This window comes from Caloenas nicobarica, chromosome 3 (genome assembly GCF_036013445.1).
Source record: "Caloenas nicobarica isolate bCalNic1 chromosome 3, bCalNic1.hap1, whole genome shotgun sequence".
NCBI classification, from domain to species: Eukaryota; Metazoa; Chordata; class Aves; order Columbiformes; family Columbidae; genus Caloenas; species Caloenas nicobarica.
The window spans coordinates 85875247-85897122 of record NC_088247.1 but is presented as its reverse complement, the minus strand read 5'-3'; positions in this window follow the sequence as shown (position 1 = coordinate 85897122).

The following is a 21876-nucleotide window of genomic DNA, read 5'->3' as shown; positions in this document are numbered from 1 at the left end:
GCATAAGGAATAGTTAGAAATTAGCTTTCTTTTTCATCAGAGAGTTGTGATTAAATCTGGTCATTACATCTGGTCATCTCCTGCCTCTCCGTACCCCACCTGTGTAGCTGTTGCTCACATCATCCCTCTGATCAGAGGAACAACCCTTGCAGTAGTTATTCAGGTTTTAAAATATTTCCTTAAGAAAGTTCTATACTACAGATTCATGAACGTTTCTTTAGTTTGGATGAGGGACGTCAATCAGCGGCATTGCCAATTTATGAACTGCTCCTATTACCAAAATCACTTCTATTGTTACAGTCTGACAAACTACCCAAAGAGTTCAAAAAATTGCTGGCTGCAGGGGCTAATTCAACTCTTTTTTGTGGCATTTCGTTCTTTCCCCTTGCCATGATTGCTGTCCTATTTTTTCCAACAATTGTTAAATCACCAGCTAGTTACGTATTATCAAAGTTGCACATAACAGTGGAGTTTGTCTCGTTGTTGATGTATACAAAAACAAGGGATGAGTCAGACAGTCAGGGTATGGGTGGCTGTGCCTCTCCACCTGGTGCTTATCTTAGCATTTATTCACGCCTTCCCTTTGTTCTTCTGGGCTCCTTTTACTTTGGACCGTGGCACAGCCAGAATAGGTACTGACTGCTGCATTATGTATGCTTTAGTGTTTTTTTTAGTATCACTACAGGAGAACAAAACTGCTCATAAAGTTGTGTTTTCTCTCTGGGAAATTTCCCAGTAATGCAGCAGCTTGTATGTTGGGGAACTTGAATGCTGAAGAATGTGACAAAGATTACTAGATACCAACTTGGTTTTGCTGGTAGTTTCCCAGGCAGTTATTTGAAAGAAATGGAAAAACCTTGAGCCTCCTTCCATGCTGGAATGGGTTCAACAGTCTGTGAATATCAAGGTAGAAATTTACACGCTTATCCCCTGTGAAGCCTGTGCACATATGGTATTCTTTTGCAAATTATTTAATTAAAGCTCAAAAAGCACGTGAAATCTGGAATGCTCACTTCCAAGAACACCTACAACATTAAATCAAACTCCCCATGTTGCAATATGGAGGTGTTTTCTAAAATGTAATTTACTTTTCCTTTCTGTATTCTTATTTTTTCCAGTTCCCTCACCTTAAGCATCAATGCGAGACCTACATTCTCTTTACTATCTACTCAATTTCACGGGATGAACCTATGCAATATGGAAATGTGGAGGCTGCTACCTTATGTGTTAGCTCTTTTTTGATATAAAGGTATAAGGAAGGATTTTCCTTGTCTGTAGAGTTATATTCATGTTGGTTTAAAGAAATTCTAAACTTTCAGGCCTCAATGTGACCTGACAGCATTCCTTCTGTTGTATTTGTTTAGTACTTGGCAGTTGAGGTAACACACAGCAAGGGAAGACAGAGATTTCCCACTCTGGGGTAGGAGGCAGGGAATTGCCTACTATATTCAGCTGCCTCTACTTGGAAAGTGACTTTCTCAAGCACACTGCCTATAATTATCAAGCCTGTCAGTTTGATTTCTGCTTTGAAAAACTGGAAAAAAAGAAAAAAGCAAAGAAAAAGCTCCCACCCATGGTATTCAGATCGTAGTGCTTTTTCAGACCATATGCTATTTCATTTGACAAGATGCTTTCCTCTCTGCCTGAGAGGAGGGGAAACAAATCCTGGATTTTCCTTGGGCTGTTCTCAATGGTGCACACACCAGCATGTGGAGCCATGGCTGGCTTTCAAACAAACACATGCAGCTTTCATGCACGAAATTCTGTGAGAAGGTCACCCAACCAGAGCCCCCCTGTCTGTATCGTGGAGGTGGGCTGATAGGTTGGCACATGTCTACACTCCTGTCTGTAGTGTGTGCTACCTGGCCTCCTGCTTTTGTAATAACCCAGACAGTTCACAGAGAAATGGGATCAAGCCATACTCAGTCCTTCCATTTCACATGTGGATTCAACAACTTCTGCTTTTCAATTTTATAGAATTATAGAATTGTAGAACCATTTAGGTTGTAAAAGACCTTTATGATCATTGAAGCCAACCATTAACCTAACACTGCCAAGTCCACCTCTAAACCATGTCCTTAAGAACCTCATCTATATGTCTTTTAAACACCTCCAGGGATGGTGACTGCACCACTTCCCTGGGCAGCCTGTTCCAATGCCTGACAACCCTTTCTGTGAATAAGTTTTTCCTAATATCCAATGTAAACATCCCCTGGTGCAACTTAAGGTCATTACATCTCATTCTATCACTTTTTACTTGGGAGAAGAGACCAACACCCACCTCGCTACAACCTCCTTTCAGGTAGTTGTAGACAGCGATAAGGTCTCCCCTCAGCCCCAGTTCCCTCAGCTGCTCCTCCTTGTTCTCTAGACCCTTCACCAGCTTTGTTGCTCTTCTCTGAACTCTCTCCAGCACCTCAACGTCTTTCATAGATGATGAGAGGGGATCAATGTTTTTTTTGCCCTCAGCATTTATAACTCAGTGTTTTTTAACAGAGAAAAAATAGTATCATGTAACCGCATCTGGGCTCTTGCCAAAGCTGGTCGTGATGTTCATATGGACATGCCCAACCTGGCTTGAAACTGTTGTTAATGTAACTATAGTAGCTCATAGCCAAGGCCTTGCAAGTATTGGGCTTCCTGGGCAGTCACAGAGCTCACCGCATGGCTGCCTATCTGGCAGTGGCTGAAAAAGGTGCCTAATGACTACCTCCTTTATGGTACTCATATACCTACAAACATAGGGTTGTATCCATAAATATAAGAAAATGTAACTCATTGAAATCTCCCAGTTTCACAGGACACTTAGTCCCATACCTGCCTCGCTTCATTCCCAAGTGTCCCTCTGGAAAACATGCAGCTAATTGGAGCTAGTGAAATTACTGGGGAATTTCAGTTAGCTTAGGCAATTAACAGAAGCTTCATTTTGATTACTTTTGTGCAGCTTTTGTGCAGAAACAATGCTCTAAAGAGTTGTTTTAGGGAGAACACTATTATATGAATGTAGGTGGCAACTTCTGTGTGATATAGTAACTTTTCAGGTTTCAGTGAAGAGAACACCAAGACTATCTCTTCCAGCAATTAGATCTGATGACCCTTAAAATTACAATGGGAATGCAAGAACTTAATGATCACCTTCAGCTGTAAACAGTGCTAATTGTAGAACTAAAGAAATCACTAAATACTGTAAAAAGAGGATTCTGCTACTTCTTTTCTGATTATATGTGCTGTAGTCACAAGGGCCCATTTGGTTTTGGAGGCCCAGAAATCAAAAATGTCACCCTACAACATTCACCTGAAAGCGATGGCCCAGGGAGAAATGGGTTCGAACTTGCATGGACAGTCCTTGGATTATTTTCATGTGAATGGCAGAATGAAATAATTTGTGATTGCAGATGATGCATGAAGTAATTACCAGAAATATGGTATTTTGGCCCAAGGAAATTCATGTTCAGGCAATAATTTCAAATGTTTTAAATTCTACACTTCTGTAGTAGGTGACACAAAATCCTTTTTTGGTAGTGATTATATCACCAGCTCTGTCCTTGCATGCCCTTCCTTGTAAGCTATTCAAGCATTGAAAAATTTCTGAACATTATCTTACTTTCAGTAGCCTCTTTTTTTCTACTTTTTTAGCTTGCAGTATTTGACATACAAAATAATATGCTTTTTTTTTTAAATTAAATGCTCCAAGTAGTAAACTACTGCATTTAAGATGGAATAAATGGCTTTATTTCTTCTCACTTGGACCTGAGAAAGGCTGTACAGTTAGAGAAATGCCAGCATTTCCATCCGTGGTCAAACTGGACCACTTATAGAAACTTAACAATGAAGCTGATAATATTAGGTGCTCCAGAGGTATAAGCAAGATATTTCAAGATGAACAGTGTAAAATATTCAGTTGATGAAAAAATGCGTTAAATATAATGTGGGAATTTCTATTCTGTATTAATTTTCAATCTAAGCAATAACGTTGTCAAAATTTTACAATCTAAACTAATAAATAAACTTTCACGAGATTTTGAAAGACTACAGTGGTAGCATCTTCTTTCTTTTATATTGTGGAAAATGGATGTATTTAATTACTTTCAAAGTCAATTATTAGATATACTTATTGCATATAATTTCTTACTCATTTTGCTCTCTAAGTCTTTAAAGTCTTACAGTTTTTTCATCCTTTAAAATAACAGTTTCAGAGCTCTTCCTATATCTACATTACATATACAACATTGGAATGAAATGGAATCAAAATGTCAATATTTTTTCTCATTCTCTGTACTGCATCCTTTTATGCCTTCTGGGTTACACAGGTGACTCCCAGATCTCTTTTTTCTGAATACTGCTACTTAATTTATGTGCAAAATATTTGAGGAAACCAGAATCAAAATGAGTCCAAAGCAGAAATTGAAATCAGAGGGAGAAATAAATGGAGCAACAATAAATGACCAGAAAAAATAAATTAGAGATCAGCCAACAAACAAACAAACAGACTTTTCTATTATTTATACCTTCTGGAATAAAAATAAATTTGCTTTAAGAAGACATACATCAAAATTTTCAGCCGGCGTAAATCTTTACATCATTGCCTCCATCGGGAATGGGGAACCTGTGCAGTGACATGCGTGGAAGTGACCACCTTGGCAGCCTTTTCAGCTGGCCGCAGTTTGAAGGACACCACATCTGGGGGAGAGAAGCAAGCTGCAGTTCCTCAGTGTGCAGCAAGAGGAAAGCCAGGGGTGGTGTTCACCTCGGCCAACTTTTTTACATGACTCAAGGTGGCAGGTGCCTCTAGCAGCTGGTGTGAAAATGCTAGTACAAGATGGGAAGCATAGCTGGCCTGGGCTCTCCTTCTCTACTGCCACAGGCAGTTTTGGCACACACTGAAACGTGGCTCAGGTACAAGTGCAACATTTACTGTTGAGGGTAGTGAGCAGCAATTCGCAGGTTGTGGAGGTCTAATTGGTGCCTGAGGGACTGCGGGGCTGGGCTGTGTCCCCACAGCTGCCATCCCGGGGAGCTGCTCTTCCCCTCTGCCCTTGCTGTGGGCTCCTTGCCTTGGGGAGTGGGTGGGGAATGCATGTGGCTGTAGGCTGGCACATATTTGTATATGTCTGCATTAGCAGGAATTCTTGAGGCACGTTCCCAGAGGGTGAGCCTGCAAGTGTGACTCTTCAGCACTGGCCAAAGTGCTTCCCTCCCTGTAAACGTGGATGACCCTGCACCCCTGAGAACTCCCTGCAAGGCTGACCCCTGGGTAGAGGGCTGATGAACTGGGGAACACGGTGCAGTCTGCTGTGCTCCTGCATCTGCCCTCCGGCAGTGAAGAAACTCTGTTTTGGGGTCAAAAATGTGAGGTCACCTCTTTCAGTTTCACCTTCAGCCTCAGAGGTTTGCGGTGTGCACACAGGCAGCAAACACAGGGGGAGCTGCTGCAGGGTATCCTGTATGGGCTGTGTGGGCTGACACATTGGTGCTGCTCTTGGGAGAGCACTTTAGGGTGGAGGGGAAGCTCCAGTGGTGCCAGGCCTTGCCCCGTACCATCTGGGGCAAGGTTCTTGTGGTAGGATGGACTAGAATCCCTGGTCCTTGAGGCAGGTAGCTGCCTTCCTCCAACAGATGGGGAGGTGCAACACACTCCCACTGCCCCTGCAGCACAGGGAAAATGTAATTTGGGAAATCACACACTAAGGACACTCCTCCTACCCCAAGTAGGACTCTAGCAAGCACTATAACCACATGGGCTATAATACAGCTGTCTGCTCCAAGTGTATGCAGCACGCCTGGGTAGATGTTATTTCATGCTGACCTGATACCATCTGTAAATTTTCTTTGGATAACAGGAGTCAAGGAGCCATTCTCCCAGCTGTGTATGAAGAAAGCGCCAAAAATATGTGTGCATATTGCTTATGCACTGTGGATGTGTTAATGTGCTTTCTTCCCTCCCAGGAGTGATGTAGCGTGACAGGGTGGGGATGTGATCAGTCACTGCTGTTACTGTTCCCTTTACAATAACGATCTTTTGATATTTACTCTTAAACTCTCTCACATATTTTTATTCCATCTTCAACAGGTGTTAATCTCTTTGCAGAAACAGCTGAGCATTTGTCTTTGCTCAGCTGTTTCTAATCAGAGCCAAAGGCAGTCCTGAAGCAATCGTAGTATTTCCCTTTTTAAATTGGCTATGAATATTTAAAAGAAAATACTGCATTTCTGTGCAGCCTTGGCTAAACGTGTTTCTCGCCTTGCCTCAGTAATACCTGCTTATAATAATGCAAAGCCAGCAGGAGGCTGGTTGCTCAATTTTGCTCTTGCAATACACATTCAAATGTCCAGAGGACAAGAAGGAGGGGGAGAGGTGAACAGTGAGCCTGCCCTTCGCTCTGAATTGTTGCAGGGACTCTGTGCTCTGCAGGGTGGTGGGGATGGACGGGCAAAATCCCTGAAAGATGGGGCCATCTAGACAGTGGTGGCAACTATAGAGCAGGGTGGCATCACTGACTTTCGTAATTGGAGGTTAACATACAGTGAAATACCTCTAATACCCTTGAAAACTAATCATCTGGAGAGCAAAGAATATATTTCATATCTCTTCCACAGAAACACACTCTGCGGGTAAGGGCTTGGGCAATGTCTGTGCCTTGCTGGGCTTGCAATTGACCTCAGGGATGCCACTGCCTCCAATCCCTTCCTGGTGGGTTCATCAGAGAGAAGATCCCTGTGGGACCCTTCTGGGGTGGCCTTTTGGGATTCGGCCACAGGAATAAATTTCAACAGGCTGCACTATGCTGACAGTACATCAAATGAGTTTTGACCCTCAGTGTAGCTAACAATGGGGAGATTTTATAAGTCCCATCAGACACTCATCTCCACCATTGTTAAAGTTAACTGACTTGGTGTGTGACATGTGCCTTTGAGCATCATGTTTTAACAACAGCAACACTCCTTGGCTCTACTAGAGGGGTATTTGTCTATCTGTATATCTCAAACTACTTTACAAAGGAAATTCCAGAAACATAAATCCAGGAAATTCACAGTAAATGTCAAACCTGGAAGAAATCCAAACACGTACTGGTATTAAAATGTGCATACCTAAGAAATGTTGTTTATTTGGTTTGCAAAGCAGAGCATGCTGGTAAGCGGTCAGTTAGGCATTCCCCACTATTGATCAGCAAGCGTCCCTATGGAAAAACCCTGGAGCAAAGCTACCTTGCTGAAACGGTTTGCGGTCCTGCGGCAAACGAAATCCTCACTTTGCTCTTTTTCTCATCGCAGCTGCTCTGCCCCTGCCGTCTGAAATGCCTCTATAGCTTTCCTTAAAGCTGAAACCCTGAGCCAGTCCTGGTGGCTGCAGAGCCCTGGAGCTGCCTGCCAGGCGCTGGGGAGGAGAAGGCACTGATCCAGGTGCAGGAGGTCCTCTGGCACTGCCAGGTTGCTGCCTGCCCCAAGGCTCAGGAGAATTCCCCAGTTATTTCCCCTTAGCAGATGCCCTGCATGGAAGATGTAGCATGCAGGAAATCGAGGATGGGAAAATTTGTTGTATTTCTGTTGCCTTTCAGTGTAAGAGTAGTCCCTTGGGGGCGGCTGCAGACAAAGTGGCTTACAGCACTGCTGAAGGTGTCCTAATGGGTACACCTATTTCTCCACATCTGGGTTTTTTACACCAAATAGATATGGATGCAGTCAAAACCCCTCCGCCTGCCCCTCCTTTTTTTTTTTTTTTTTTCTTATTTGACATATTTTGGAAGCATCTATATAATCTTTGTGTTCTATATTAATTTGTATTAGTCATTTAAAGTGTTATCAAAGAACTCCATATTAATTTTTGTTACATTCTGTCACACAGCGAAAAATCAGGTTCCAGGGTTGTCTATTGTTGTTTCATGTGAAATGCAAGGGGACAGGGGGAGGGAGATAGTCTCAGAAAGCCCTGAGAGGCAACTTGGGTGTCATGACAAAAAAAAAATAATAAATGTTATCATTAGAGCAGCAAATGTGGAGAGTCCATTGCTGACACGTGCTCCACAAAATCAGCAATGTCCCCATTGAGTTTCCATGTCTGCAAGCGGGTCACCTGCTCCATCGCCACCAGCTTCTCCACATCCTCCTTGAACTGGAGGCCCAGAGCTGGGCAGGGACCCCTGGCGCAGCGTTGCTGGTGCTGAGCAGAGCAGGGTAGGGACTTTTTGTGGTCTCCTTTACTACTTCCCCACCACTGGCTTAGCTCCCAGCCTGTTTCGCAGTGTAGAGGGAGATATTTTATCTGGAATATTGTGTCCAGTTCTGGGCCCCTCAGTTCCAGAAGAACAGGGAACTGCTGGAGAGAGTCCAGCGCAGGGCAACAAAGATGATGGAGTGGAGCATCTCCCTTATGAGGAAAGGCTGAGGGAGCTGGGTCTCTTGAGCTTGGAGGAGACTGAGGGGCGACCCTGTTAATGTTTATAAATATATACAGAGTGAGTGTCACGAGGATGGAGCCAGGCTCTTCTCGGTGACGACCAATGATAGGACAAGGGACAATGGGTACAAACTGGAACACAGGAGGTTCCACTTAAATATGAGAAGAAACTTCTTCTCGGTGAGGGTAACAGACACTGGAACAGGCTGCCCAGGGAGGTTGTGGAGTCTCCTTCTCTGGAGACATTCAAAACCCGCCTGGACGCCTTCCTGTGTAACCTCACCTAGGTGTTCCTGCTGTGGCAGGGGGATTGGACTAGATGATCTTTTGAGGTCCCTTCCAATCCCTAACATTCTGTGATTCGGTGATATTTTATCTCTCAGTAGAGTGAACTCATCCACTACCAATATCTGATCCTGGTGCCCATGGAGAAGGCTGCATTCCTCTGGAAGTAGGGACGGAAAACAGATTTTTGTTGGTTTATCCCAATCCTACTGCCTGGTCGGAAGAAGGCTGTATTATTTAGAGTAATGGGGTGGGCTGTTGCTAGGGGGCTGCTCAGGAGGTAGTGCGTTGATGCACGCAATATCCATGTTAGAGGAGCCTGGAATAATGCAGAGCAAACTGGTTTGCTGCAAAATGACAGGTTCTGTGTGGGAAGTACAGACATCTGGGCAGGGCTTTTTTGCCCTTGACTGTGAAGCCTGCCCAAGTCTGCTCTCCATGTTGTCATTTACTCATGAGGATCCTGCTTACTAGGTCACTGGGTAAGGGCAAGGACAGAAAGAAAATGTTAACCTTTTGACAAATACAGGAAGTAAAGAAACACAACTAGGAAAGCTTTAAAGAATTAAACAGTATTAGCTTGTTTTCTTCTTCAAGAATTGTTAGACTCTCTGGTCTAATTATTTCATTTTATTAGTTTGTAGATATTGAAAAAATAGGTAAGGAAAATGTGCCTCTCCCGTTGAGGCATTTTTAGTGGCAAAAGTTACTTCTGATCAAGTGTCAAGAGAAACATGTTACTTACTGTATGCTGTCAGAAAGAGAGTTTTCCCATTCTTATTTCTGCTCAGATGTACTTGCGTATACTACGCAAAGTAAGAAATGAAAATTGAATACTGTGGAGAACACATAGGGTTACTTTTCTACAGTAGGCAGCCTATTGGAAAAATCAATGTCTGAGTTTCTATATGCTTCTTCCTCCTCCCCGGCTCAAATAAAGCTATTAATTAGTGTTATTCGCGGTGCTGTTGCCCTTTACAAAATACACTCATTAAAAATACTTCTTGGTTCAAATGGTGTTTCATAAATTGTTCCAACTACAGTTTACAAATGAGATCGAGTTTGAAGAAAAAGTACATAACGTCCAGGAGGTAATCAGACAACACTAACTAGAAAAAGATTTATTTGTAGAACCTGTGTAGCACAGTAGCATTATGCTACTTCAAGCCTAAACAGTAAAATGAAGAAAATCATTAAGTAGCTATTAGGATTACCTAGAGTGGCTCTGAAGTGTTGGATACCTCATTAAAAAAAGCAGTATTATAAAAGAGCACCAAATTCCCCAGCTCAGCCTGAAGTTCATCATGGGCCTCACTGCACACACCCGTGTGCGAGTTAAAAAGAGGTCTGATTACACAGCCCTTTGTGCTGGAGAGCTCTGGTCATGCAACACCTCAAAAATGGGGCCGGGGGCAAATTCCCTGAAATCTGTTTCTTTACGGCTTGAGCAGCTGTCTGGAGATGGCTAGACACAATGAAGTGCTATACATAATTATTTTACCCATGGCTGAACGTTGGCCAGCTTTGCTCAAAAGCCAACAGCTGTTTAATAGTGTATAGTCACATGCTGTACCAGTCTATTGAGGGAAGGGATAACTATATAATCCAGCTGATGTTTTAGGCCATAGTTTAATAACCCAATTTGGAAGTGAGTCAAGACAGAGAGTGCATCCTGATGGGTTCAGAAATACCACGGGGTTTTTAGTGGCGCCAGGGGTGTCCAGGTGATGTCCTTCACCCAGATGGTGGCTGAGGAGCATAGTGTCTCAGAGTAATATCCCGATGAATCCATAGCATAGGGCTGCTCAACAGCTGTGACACTCCTCTGAGTATCCTTTTCAGACTCAAACGTGTTTCATACAGGATGTCTGAGAGGCTCTGTTTGTCTTGCACTGTATTTGTATCCTTGGCAAGGCTCCTTGCTCCATGTTTTGAAAGCACAACTATGTGTTCTCCAAATCTGGTCAGTCCTTGGTCCTGCCTCAGGCACAAGGGATTAAGGTAGCCGGGGTTATTAAACACTTCCCAGTTGCTCTTCCCAAGTGGCAATGTCGTGCATGACTGCAGTGACCACAGTCGTGGGAGGGATGTGAGCGAGTCACATCCATGGGCTTCCTGCAGACTAGTCTCTGTGTGGGACCCCAGCCTCTCCCCTGCTGTGCCTCCTCCCAGGGGGAGGATGGAGAAGCTGAGAAGGACTGTCTGCCACCCTGCGGCTGCCATGGCTACAAGTCTAGATTCCCTGTGGGCAAGGGGGCAGTGGTGGGGATGGCTGCATGCATGCCCCACAGCACAGCAACATGGGGCTTAGGGCAGCAGCTACCTCCTTGGCAGACTGTTTGGCTCTAATAATGCCATTTTTTGCCTTTGCTAAATCCAGTTGTATATTTATTCTTTTATCAAATCCTAGTCTTAAAAGTAGTAGTGTAAATCAGGTGCAGGTACAGCCACAGTCCTCTGCCCTCAAGAACTTGACCAGCTTATGGCAGTGGGTGCCAAATGCTGCTGTCCTCCTCCTTCCTCTTCTCCTGGTGTTGCACTTGGTCATCAAAGCAAAGCAGAGGAAGGCCAGCCAAGTTTTGAACTCTTTTAACAATGTGATGAATCCTACTTCTAATAAAACTTTACTATGTCAGTAGAGCCTAAAGGAAGGAAAACCTGATCTTTTTCTCTCTCTTCTCTTTTTCTGCTACCCATTCTGTCTCAAAATTCCTTCCCAAAGCTGAGTGGTTTGGATTATACTCCTGTCCTTCCATCCCAGAAGGTGCTGGCTTCAAGGAGGGAAACTGGCTTGATAAAAGCCCTATACTTATTTCACTTAAAAGGTGCAATGAGCTGCCCAACTATCTGTTGATGAGCCATGCTGTCAGGTATGGTGAAATCATTAGCCCGACAGAGGAGTAGGGTGAAAGTGGGCTCTCCAAGTGCTGCTTGAAGTTGCTTTTTTTTTTTTTTTTTCTGACAAGAGAAAAAAATAGATTAACCTTCAACAAATTAATCTTTCAGAATAATTAAAAAAAACCCTGTTCATAGAATAAGAACCATATGCCTAGAAATTAACAAAAAATCACCTCTCAGAATTACTGTGGAACCATAGTACCTTGTAAAACAAAAAGAGACCATGTTTCTCATAAATGATTTTTTAAACTGGACTATGAAATATGGTATATTAAAGCAACTTTAATGCTAGTCTAAAACCCAGACTAATTTGTTTTCAAAAATATCTTTGATAAATAATGGCATCTTGATAATTCCCACTTATGTTTACCATCAATTAAGACTATCATATCAGAATGTTATAAGTGTGAATAACATGTCTTTCTTCGAGAGAGAGAATTTCAAAACTATGATTCATGGTTCAGTGTGACAAACAATGGGATAAGACAATCTTCAGAATTGTCATTAAAGAAAAAATGTCACAGAATTAAAAGAATAAATTATTCTCCAAGGAAATCCTTAGGACAAATGGGACAAATAGCCCTTGTTTTGCAAGAGGAACATTTGAGGTTTTCAGTATTTTAAATTACATTGGCTGATAATAATAGTTCAAAATAATTTATCCTCTTTCATGTATTTTTTAGTGTGGGATAGTTTCTACCTTTACACTCTTGGTCCAGGATCCTGTTTGAAAGGTGATGTGAAAATACAGATTGTGTTTGTCAGCCAACAAAACTAAGAGATTTGTCACTTAAACAATGAATTTACTAAAAATAATTGCTCCTGTAGAACTTTATGTCAATAGAGGTGTTGAGCTGCTTTTAACTGGGTGCTGTATGTTCTATAAGAATGTCTTGCAGGCAGATCTTGTGTTGAGATTGTACTCCTTTACATTAGCATAGAAACGGATGACTTTTGAGCTGTTTCGTGCAGCATACAGGAACATTTCCACAAAAATCAGGATCCAGTCACTGAATCACACTAGCAAATAATTAGTAACGGAAATGCCCTGCTAGGTTATTCAGTTCTCTACTCTTACAATGCAAATATATTTCCCCTGATACATTTTTTTTTTTTAATGAAGTTCACTCTCGAATGATGCATCATGACCATTTTATCATTTTCATGTGCGTACCATCCCACAGATTCAACTATTAAGTGCCTTACTTATGTCTCATTAATCCTGGCTTTATCTCTTGGCAGTATCCTTGTTATCATATTCTCTAAGAATTAAGGAGAGCCGTGGGAAAATCTGTTTGTATGAAATGACATTTAGATTTCTCCAAAACCGCAAATGTAACATTTCTGAGGTGCAAATATGTTTGGCTAACCTTTCACATTTGCTCATATTTTGTATTTTGCATTTCTAATCAGGACAAGAATCAGAAATAGCAAAATACATCAAGAAAACTATTCTTATGGTACTTGGGCAAATAAAGAGAAGTAGTGTCTTAAAAACTCCCTCTCTATAGAAGGTGCTGAGCATGTTTTGAGAACCAGAAGGAAAATGAATGAATTTTGTGCTCTTCTAAATACCCATGGAATTATCCTAAGTAGTCTTTCATTTGATGGGCTGCTCCCAATATGGTGTACATTTAATAAAACCTGTTCTTCAGAGCAAGCCTGAAAAATGGAAAAAAAGACATCTTTAGCCACAGACATGAAGATTATTCAAAATAAACTTGATTCTTTTCATTTAGTAATTCTCACTTGACAGAGGATTCTTGGAGGAGGAAGATCTACTAATAGTACTAGATACAGTTTAGAGAACTAGGAAATTACTGGTGCACTTTCTTGACAATTTAGTGAAGTATTTTGACAATCTTTCTATGTAAGGTAGCTGTAGTTCTAATAATTCTAAATAGTCTTCCTTAATAGGTGAGGAGCCCTGTGCTATGCCACAGGGAGAGAAGTCCCCAAGGTACAGGATCAAGCAGGCACAGGAGTCACCATCTGGAGCTGAGAGGAGTTTCAGAAGGACCTTTCCAGGGAGAACTGGCCTGGTGGGAACCAGGCGGATTTTGTGGATGCTCACTGAGTCACACAGTCACTAAGAGTCAGCAGAAACAGGTGTCAGCCATGCAAGAGTGTGGCTCATGGAGAGTAAAAGAGGACTGTTGTCGATGGCTTTGTACACATTATGAAAAATACGGCTTTATTTAGAAATTCCACAGCTTTTCTGTGGGTAAAACAGCTTTTAATTTCAGGTCTGAGTAGTGACTCCAAATTCAGGTCCTGTCTCTGAATTATTCATCAATGCTATCTTTATTTCTCCATCTCCCTGTGAACATCTTGTGATCCTGGAAACAAGGGATTTGATATGCCAATGTCCTACCTAACCCACAGTGCAGAGGGCTGCCTTTCATCTCCTCTGTCCTGAATGCAGCTGCTCACTGGGGAGGTGCTTGGACACCAATTCTTGTCCTTTTGTCCAGCCATACTTTATAGTGAATCGGTTAAAATTTAATGGAGTTGTTAATTACTTTTTCTGCTCACTGTATACTTATTTTTAATTTCATTGTTGGCTAATGATCTGTCTGTTCTTTCATCTTGCATGTCTGCAGAGGTGAAGAGCTGTTCCTCAAATTGTTCCCAGGTGAATAAATCAGCAAGTGGCTACTTCCTAGGCATTTTTTGATACTCCACAACTAATTAAATCTATTTCAGGAGGTGTAAATCAGGAAGGATTTTTCTTATCAAGCACTTTACAGCTGCATATCTGAAAACTCCCTACAAACAGAAGAAAATGCTTTTATCCCTTTCTGACCAGTGAAGGTTCTTTTTTGCTTATTTTATCTGTACCTCAGGTGTGTGCCTTGTAGGTCAGATTAACGTCTCTGTTGTTGGCCTCGCTGACAGGGACTGTCTTTATCCGTGTTCTGGACACTTCTGGGTTGTGGACAAGTTCTGCAAGCAACACAGATTATTATGTTTGGTTTACAGCTGGACACGCCGAGTTATTACATGATGCAGAAAATCCATTGGACAACTGGGAGACCTGACTTAGGCTGTGCTTGATGATGACAACTTTGCTTTTGGTCTGAGCCCCTGTACAGTCATAGGAACCATCAAAACCGTCAAAAATCCCATAGGAAGTTGGGTTATTTAGATCAAGAACCACTTGCAAAAGCAGTGCTCCTTTATGATATACCCTCTGAAGGGCTGAAATGTGCAATGTTGACCCTTCATAAAATTTCCAAATTCCCCAAACCCAAGCAAACATCTGAAATGCAGGCATATTTGAGCAGCTTAAAACTCCCAGCTGTAGCAAAAGCCTGGGACATACAAAGCCACCACCCAAGTGTGCTCCTAGGGTACATACATGAGAGAAGGGATGAGAAAATATGTGCTCCCAGGGACTTCAGTCTCAGCTGAAGTGTGAGCCCTTTCTCAGGGAACAAACGTTAGGGTTTTTTAGTGCTGTTGCCCAACCATCTGAGCGACCAGCCCCATCACCTGGCCCAAAAAGGGAATTCAATTGAGACCAAGTTTGATATTTCCAAGAACCGGCTCTGGGCGCTCCCACCCTGTGATCTGTGAGCTCCTTTGTAGCTTTCATCCACTCTCCAGTTATCTTGCTTTCTCACAGCCTTCAACTGCATTCTTCTCTCTCCTGACTTGCCTTCACCCATTCTCATCCTCTGCTATGCCTGCTTGTCTCATTGTCTTCAGCTTGCCTGGGCTGGTCTCTCCTAGATGCTTTTTTTTTAAATTATTTTTTGCATGGCATCATATATATTCCCTGCTTTCATCCTTCACCTTAGGTACAACTTACACTTCTGGTTTTTTCTAAGCAGTTGCTTAGCAGGTAAATCAAAGTTCAGTGGTAAAAGTTCACACCCTGTGAAGAGAGGATAGATTCCTCCCAGGTATGACTATGCAATCATCATCAGCTCCAGTTAGGGGGAGAACTTCAAAAGGTGCCTTGTTTAGCAATAGGGCAGGTTCTGAAAGCATATATTTGGATTAAAAGTCAACATAGAGACTTGCATCCTTCACATTAATGATGTTTCAAAATCTTTCCTGTTATCCCTGTTATCTGGCCACTTTTTTCAGTGTTCTGGGTGGAGCAGGTATTTATGGGATTTTTCATCATTTCTTGGTGTCTGTGTAAAATAATCTATTCATGCCATTTATATTTGAAGAATTTGGGGACTGAGAAAATATTTTAAACTATTATCACATCAATGGCAATAAAACTGACACAGAACCTGTGATCAGGAGTCTTTGTTCTGTTTTTACACTGTTTTTTACTTTAACAAGAAGATTAAAAAAATGCCTGCAAGTGCAAGTGGATTGTTACAATGGAAACTTCCTTTCCTCAAACCTTCAGAGCTTCTAATTATGTCTCTCTAGTAGCACATGTTAAAACCTGGTCATTTATATCTTGATTACTTTTCTACCTATTGTGGGGAGGGGAAGAAAAATGTCATCAGGTGAGTTACACACCCTGGAAACGTAACAGTGATTTGAGTTAGGGCAAACACTTCTTTTAAATGCATGCTGGCCTGTTCCTTCAAGCACCTCACTGCTTGCTCATCAACCTGATCCGGCTGAAGATGTCCCTGCTCATGGCAGGGGAGTTGGACTAGATGACCTACAAAGGTCCCTTCCAACCCAAACTATTCTATGATTCTGTTATTAGGTACCTGCATGTATGTGAGTGTATGTTTATTTAAATAAAGTATAGATGGCTTGTGGAGACTTGCATTCAGCTATACATTCATTTATCTGGATATGATGGTGCTATTCATGTAATTCTTGGTTGCAGTAATACAGCTGTCTAAAATAATAATAAAAAAGCTAGGAGGGAGAAAAGCGAACAGGGAGAGCGCTACCTGATGACCCACTAGTGATCTGGTAGATGCCTTTGGCTAAAAATCAGAAGATGAAAGAAAAATAATGCAGCTATTTTTTCATTTGTAGAGGCTACAGAGCAGGAGGCTATCACAAAATGGAAGCAAACCCAGCCCCAAGCACAAAAAGCTAGTGAGGAAGTGGATAGAAAACAATGAAAATCCAAACTGGTGCAAACCCCAGGTTCTTAAAAAACTGTCTTGCAACATTTTTATATCATTATCAGTTTGAGGAAGAAAAACAATTCACAGTTAAAACAAATACAAAATAGTAAAAAATTTAGTATGTGACTTCAGTTCATACTTGTATTACAATGACATGACACCCTAATAATCTCCTGTTGCTTGAAGGACACTTACCACATGGTTTCTTATAACTTTCACATTTATATATTCCTTCGGAAATGTTTAATCATGTTATGAATCTCACTAAAAATATTTAAATAAAATCTTAGTACAAAACATTAAAAAAAACCCCAAACAAGTCATCAGCTTTGAAATAAATTCTTGGGCTTTTTTAAATGCTGTACATAGTCTCCTTTTCCTTTTAAAATGTGCTTGGGTCCTGATCATTGTGTATTTCCTTGTTTTGTCTAAGTGTCTGCTAGTATTAGAGAAATAACTGAATCTACAAATTGTTGTTATAATAATAAGAGTAAATTGCTCCATCTGAGGCAGGGTCCCAGTTGTCTTACTGCTGCTCTTCGTCAGATGAAAGAACACACTTTATATTATTATATTCATTAAAATAAGACTAACACTGAGTTTCAGTCGAATATTGAGCAATGCACAAAAACACATTTTACAAAGGAGTCCTTGTCTCTCGAGAGGCAGGAGGGACAAAAGGCAGGCAGCGTCAGTGGAAGAAATAGCAGCAAGTCTGCATCACAACTGATGCTCCAACCCCGAAGCCCTGTGGTTCACTACTAGGTCATTTATCCTCTCAGGGTTGCAGAAACCTGCTGGGCTTGATGGCAAAATCACGCCTTGCAGAAATCTTTCTTGCCTTACCTGGTTCTGCTCTAAAACTCTTAGTCTTCCTTAAATTATCTCCAGCGTATGTTCTTTCTCACTCTTATCCAGCAATCAGATATTTTTCCTCCATATCTCACCTGGCCCAATGTATTGTTCTACTTTTTGTGTCTGTCTCTGTTTTCTCCCCTCTCAGCTGCTTCTTACTTTCCTCTGCCCTACCACTGGTGGGGCAGCATACTTTTGACAGAATCTCTGTGCTGTCTCCTCATGTAACCCCCTGCTCCCTGACGCCTCCAAGCTCCAGCACCTCTATTAACCTTTCCTGACAAGACAGGCTTCCTGTGCCTTTCCTCCATGAAATGCCTCTTAACGAGGGAAGGGATGGGGACATTTATTTTCCCCTTACTGTCAAGTCTGCTGCTACCTCTGTGAGCCTTTGGAGGCTGGAGAGGCAGAACTGACCCCCCCCCAACACACACTTTCGGGGATACCAGCTCCCTTTCATATTTTTCAGTTTATATGTGATCCTTATTCCTCAGATCCTCCAAACATTAAAGTGATTTTCATTTTTACTTGGGAGATTCCGGGATATTGTCCTAAGACTGGAAATATTAAAGACTTTGCACAAAACTTATTGAAGACCCCATGGGATTTCTTTTGTTCTTTGAAAACACTGAAGATCTAGCCTCACCTTTTCCAAATTTTTGGGATTAAGTTGTTTGCACTGCTATGCTGTATCTTCTGGAATGCATGCCTTCAAAAATGTGGCCCATATTGTTTATGATAGATGAAAAGGTAAAATGAAAGGAGTTTCAGTCGGGTTTGTGTGTGGCAGGGAACTGCTACAAGATCCTTTGGAAATTGGCTTGGAGTGAGGATAATTTCCATATTTTTGTTAATTGCCTTTGCCTTTTCTACACACTTTGCTAATTTCTTAGGCATGCTTTCTCTCTAACATTGATAATTTGCTCAAAACTTGGCCAAGTGACAATATTACATGGACAATTTAATCACATTATTTTAAATGAAACTTGCTGTCTAGCCTAATACTGCAGTACGAGAAAAAAAAGAAATATTTGAACATCCTGTTAGTAATGGGTAAATTAACTTCAGCTCAGCTGCAGAAACATTTTGTAGAATCTTTTTATTAAAAAAAAAATACTTATTTTGTGGGATTTACAGCATGGAAAATCAGGATCTAGATTCTCTTTCCTAATAATGAGTCCAGTGGAATAATTCAGAAACTATTTGGTGTAGTTGAGAGAAGAATCTGATCCTTGTATTTCCACTGCATTGTGCACTGGCAGAGAAGAATGGGAATAAAAGAGAAAAACAGACTCAATTTACTAACAATCTGCATGACACAATTTCCATAAATTTTGCTAATAGAGCAATTTATAAAAATTGTGGTAGTATATTAAGGAGAGCAATTTACAAAATCCATTTAGAATAATAAGCTGAACATTGCTGGCAATACAGCTATATTTTCCAATAGTGTTTATGTATAAAACAAATTGCCTGCCTGGTCTCATTCATTCTGTGTTGTGTTAATACCAAGTACAGACAAGTGCAAATAATGAAATACTCAGATTTTTTGTTTATCTACAGATTACTTTGATGGTCACCACATATTTTAGAGGCATTAAAATTTGTTAGGTGAAAAAGATTTCTCAGCTGGACCATTGCTGAGGTTTTCTTATTTGTGAGAATTACTGAAAAATTGTTTTCTGAAACTGTTTAGCTTGTCACCCATATAACTCAGCATATGAAATGAATACATTAGAAGCACACTAAACTACTCTCAGCTAAGTGAAATACTTTAAAATCCATTTGGAGTTTAGTTGTCCCTCTCCACAGATCAGTGAAGATTTAATAGCAGATGCTATGGCGAAGTTTTACATGGCTGACACTGCACAGAGATTTAATACAAATCCTTAACAGACAAAATAAATGAAAAGGTTGCAAAATATGCTGCTATATCCCAAATCATAAAGGGATAAATCATGCCCTGTAGTTCCTCAGCTCCTGGGGGTGGACTCCCACAGAAAATGGCTGTGATGTCCCAGGTAGTTGGGAGGAGCAGGACGACATGGAGAAGTCTCGAAGGCAGCTGAGTTTGCACTCCAAGTGCAAGGGATTTCCCTTGGCTGAGCTCAGAGCCAGCTGATGAGCTTGCTTTACATCACCAGCCCTCTGCTACTTCCACCTCACTTGCCTTCTTCTCCTGTAGTGCCTTGCTGCAGTGGGTGGTGCCTGTCGGCGAAGCAGAACGGGCCGAAACCTGTGGCTAAAGATGGCCAGATGGTACTGCAAAGTGTTGTGCAGATCCAGCTGCAGATTTCGCTGAAAAAGCCAAGACGAGGTTGTGGTGGGGACAAATCCATCTACCGCTTTCATGACACGCGTGTGTGCAAGATGATCCCCAAGGGCCTGTGTGTAGAGCTTCCCCCTTGCTGAGCTCCAGGGTGCCCAAAGCTCACCCCACGCAAGGACTGCCCTGTGGTTTGGGTGAGTTAGAGACTGAAGGTGGCCCTAGACTTGTTTAAAAGAAAAGCATAGAGGCAGTATTGGGATTTTCTTTCGTGTTGGTTTAGCAGGGAACAGCAGGGCAGAGTAACAAAAGTGGGAATCAAGGTGCTTTAGCATGCACACGTGGATACTTAAAACATGATGTTGTGCTCCAGGGGTGGGAGTGATGGTTTACTGCTTCCCACTCCTGATGCACCAGGTTGGTGGAGAAGAGTCTGGACCTGCAAAGGCCTCCAGGCAGTGTCTTGTCCCTCCCTGTAGGGAAACAGCCTGCATAGACTCTCTCTGCTTATGCAAGCACTCTAACTTGCTCTTTAGCATCCTCTCCTGGGGGGTCTGTGCAGCTCTTTCTTGTAGTCTGCACATTCTGCTTCCACAAGGCAAATAATTTAGTTAGAGCCCTGGGGCAAGGAGCAGAGCTTCACTACATGCTTCTTAGTGGCTTTGTGGTGACCTACCTTTAAGGAACCCTAAATCTCCTTAAAACTGTGCAAGGGATTTATTTTTAATAATAAGATAACACTGAAATATTATGGGAGTAGTCTTCATTCTCACGCTGTTATAAAGAGCCCTACATCCAACTCCACCAATATCAAACACCTCAATTTTCGGTAGAAAATTTAATTTAATTCTTTTTAGAAAGCATTGTTCAGTTTACTTTAACCAAGTGGCAGAATAGACGACCAGTCCCTCACAGTTCAGAATAATGAAGACAGAGGTATTTGCATATTCTTTTAAAGCACAACTGAGAGTGGACTTTTCAAGATAGCATTTTTAATAGAAATTAGAATAATTTGTGAGCCAGTACATATGCATGAAAAAAATCCTACTAGGCAGTGACATGAAGAAATACATAAAAGCAGACTTTTTCAACACATGATATTTGATTTTCTAGTTGGCAAAACTTTGTAACACTGTTTTTGAACACTGAATAGTGCCAATTTATCAATTAATTATTTCTATGCCTACAAACACATGGCACTCCTGCAACATCTATCTTCATGCCAAGAGAAATAAAGTATCCATGTACCTTTAGAAGCAGTCTTTGCTCTTCCGCTGCCTGCAAGCTTATTTTATTTTGATTTTTGCTTCTCTTACACTTTGGTGTTTAAGAGATTTCTGGGTTGTTAGCTTTCCTGTCATTGCCACCACTGGCTCCTGACAATGACTGATAAGTGGACATCCCTTAAGTCACTGCATCTTCACACAGGGTAGTGCATGAGGAGGGAGCAGAAATCAAACCACTTGCACGCTGTGCACACAGTGACGCGGTCTCCTGTATCCAGGTGTACTCCAGCCACAAAACCTGACAAAGAATGTGAAGGTAAGACAAGGATGTAGTGGGATTTTCTTATTAAATGCAAGATGTTATCTCAATATAACGTTGAAGGGAACATAAATATACTGCTAAAGACTACAGTTTTCAAAGAGAAAAAACCTAGGCCTTGTCCTGTCTTGGATTGTCAAATCAGCTAAAAAAAAAAAAATTAAGATCATGTACGTTATATGTTCAGTCAGTGCATACATTTGAGAAAATATATTATACAGATAAGAGACTTATTTTCTCTATGGTGAGATTTACAGAATGATCTGACTATTGTGGAAGCTTCTGATACAGTGAGGCACATTTTTCCTGATCACAGTGCTTTTTCAGCCAGTTAATAGACAAAGGTATCTGAATGGCCTAAGAAGCTTGGGCACTATAAGCTGGAGAAACAATAATTAGTAATTTGTGTGTAAGATTACTGCTAATTCTGAAGTTGTCTTAAAGTTCATATCAAAGTACCTGTCTGAAACAAGCTGTGACAATGAGTCTTATCATGTCCACAGGTTACAGAAGAAATAAAATGAGGATAATACATCCTTTATTTAAATTGTTTTGGGGAAAGGATGGGTATA